This window comes from Ambystoma mexicanum, chromosome 5q (assembly GCF_040938575.1).
Source record: "Ambystoma mexicanum isolate Mex_15411 chromosome 5q, UKY_AmexF1_1, whole genome shotgun sequence".
Classification (NCBI taxonomy): Eukaryota; Metazoa; Chordata; class Amphibia; order Caudata; family Ambystomatidae; genus Ambystoma; species Ambystoma mexicanum.
Window position 1 is genome coordinate 1,263,374,230 of NC_090933.1, and position 2,869 is coordinate 1,263,377,098.

Below are 2,869 nucleotides of genomic sequence, written 5' to 3' on the forward strand. Positions count from 1 at the left end.
CCCCTGGTGGCTGGGGGGTGGGGGTGGTGGTAGACATGGGTGGGGGCCTGGTGGAGGCTGCCCCTGGTGGCTGGGTGGGGGGTGGGGGTGGTGGTAGACATGAGTGGGGGCCTGGTGGAATCTGCCCCTGGTGGCTGGGGGTGGTGGTAGACATGGGTGGGGGCCTGGTGGAGGCTGCCCCTGCACTGCTGGGGGTGGGGGTGGTGGGAGACATGAGTGGGGGCCTGTAGGAGGCTGCCCCTGCACTGCTGGGGGGTGGGGTGGTGGGAGACATGAGTGGGGGCCTGGTGGAGGGTGCCCCTGTACTGCTGGGGGGTGGGGGTGGTGGGAGACATGAGTGGGGGCCTGTAGGAGGTTGCCCCTGCACTGCTGGGGGGTGGGGGTGGTGGGAGACATGAGTGGGGGCCTGGTGGTGGTTGCCCCTGCACTGCTGGGGGGTAGGGGTGGTGGGAGACATGAGTGGGGGCCTGGTGGAGGCTGCCCCTGTACTGCTGGGGGGTGGGGGTGGTGGTAGACATGAGTGGGGGCCTGGTGGAATCTGCCCCTGGTGGCTGGGGCGTGGGGGTAGTTGGAGACATGAGTGGGGGCCTGGTGGAGGGTGCCCCTGCACTGCGGGGGGGTGGGGGTAATAAGGGACATGAGTGGGGGCCTGGTGGAGGCTGCCCCTGACTGCTGGGGGGTGGGGGTGGTAGGAGACATGAGTGGGGGCCTGGTGGAATCTGCCCCTGGTGGCTGGGGGGTGGGGGGTGGTGGGAGACATGAATGGGGGCCTGGTGGAGGGTGCCCCTGCACTGCGGGGGGTGGGGGTAATAGGGGACATGAGTGGGGGCCTGGTGGAGGCTCCCCTGACTGCTGGGGGGTCGGGGTGGTGGGAGACATGAGTGGGGGCCTGGTGGAGGGTGCCCCTGCACTGCTGGGGGGGTGGGGGTGGTGGTAGACATGAGTGGGGGCCTGGTGGAATCTGCCCCTGGTGGCTGGGGGTTGGGGGTGGTGGTAGACATGAGTGGGGGCCTGGTGGAGGCTGCCCCTGCACTGCTGGGGGGTGGGGGTGGTGGGAGACATGCATTGTTGATCAGTAGTGCAAGGTGACATGTGGGTTGGCTGGGGGGCATGCCCATGGTGGATGGGCTGTGTGCGGGACATGAGCAGGGGTGCAGGGTAGTCCCCCGTGGTGTGGGCTGCTTGCAGGGGCCGTGGCGGTTGTAGAGCAAACACCTGGGAGGACCCACAAGGCCAATTCACGTGTAGTACTCCCCAGATCACCTGAAATACACGTACCCTGCTGAAATCGCGTGTGGAACTTCCCGCGCACCCCTGAAATACACGTACCCTGCTTGCACGGGGCCAATCGCGTGTGGAACTTCCCGCGCACCCCTGAAGTACACGTACACTGCTCGCACGGGGCCAATCGCGTGTGGAACTTCCCTCGCACCCCTGAAATACACGTGCCCTGCTGAAATCGCATGTGGAACTTCCCGCGCTCCCCTGGAATACACGTACCCTGCTCGCACGGGGCCAATCGCGTGTGGAACTTCCCACGCACCCCTGGAATACACGTACCCTGCTCGCACGGGGACAATCGCGTGTGGAACTTCCCACGCACCCCTGAAAAACACATACCCTGCTGAAATTGCGTGTGATACTTCCCACGGACCCCTGTAATACACGTTCCCCGCTTGGCGTTTGCTGTTTGCCAGCCCTGTGAACTGGTCCAGGGTTAGCGCAGCACTTCGCGATTATTTGGGGATTTTGAAGGCTTTTCCTTGCGCGAGGGCTTTCTTGGGGGCGTAACTGTCGCTGCTGCAGGGTCGCTGCGCCACGCTGCGCCACGGCTGGTTTTGGAATGCGAAAATCCATGAATACGCTGTGCGCGGAAATCGATTTTAGCGCACGCGGCTGGCGCAGACATTCGCACGGACATGCTGCGCGACAGTCGCGTGCGCCACTTTTGTGCGATTTTCTATGAATTACCCTGTAAATAGTAGGTGTTAATGGTAACCAAGTCAACAGTACTCATTCTATCAATATCACAATGATGACAGGTGGAGTCAGCGACGCCGGCATTCAAGCCTGTGTCCCGCAGGTTGCTTACACATTCCGCCTGCGATTGATGAACTCACTGAGCTGGCTGCCCGGCTAGGTAAGATGTCGGGAGAAGACTGGAAGATTCAAGCAAGAACCCACCGGTTCCAGAGCCTCTCCTTTATAAAGGAATGGGAAAGTCTTGGGCTGAGCCAGAGGGCAGAAAATGCTGAAGCCTCCTGCGTTTCCAGGTTGTAAACTATACTGAATTATTGTTAATCCATTTCTACAATACACACGCGGCTTTACAATTGCTTGCAGGGGGGGCGGGCTCCAGCAATTGTATGGTAGAATGTATTCTCAGTGTTTTGTCCATTTTAGAACAGTTACTTCTTTTGAAGAAGGAAAAGTCAATTTGCGGACCACCAGAAAGGGCCATATTGGTTTCTGGCCTACGTTTCCTCTGTGTGTTGTATGCATGCAGTCGAAACCTTCTGCATTTAGACTACCCACGCACATAGGCTGAGTAGTGTGGGTTCACTTTGCTTCTCTTACCAGATCCCTACCTAAGTAATACATTACAGGCAACTTATGTGTATGGAAAAGTTGTAGGTCGTAGGCATTTTATTTTCTTACAGAAAATACAACACAACAAAATAATTACACTGCCATCTGCTTTTGGGCACATTGTGTCCAGTTCCGAAGTTGCCCAAGGCTCCTCCTGAGTCCTTGTTATCCCTGAGCCTTCGTTCCTGGGCACATGCCGCGTCTTGGACCGTGTACCGAAAGAGTACTCGGCGTTCTTACTTCTGCTTGCTCCTTCTTTTTTGGACCGTGTACCGAGAGA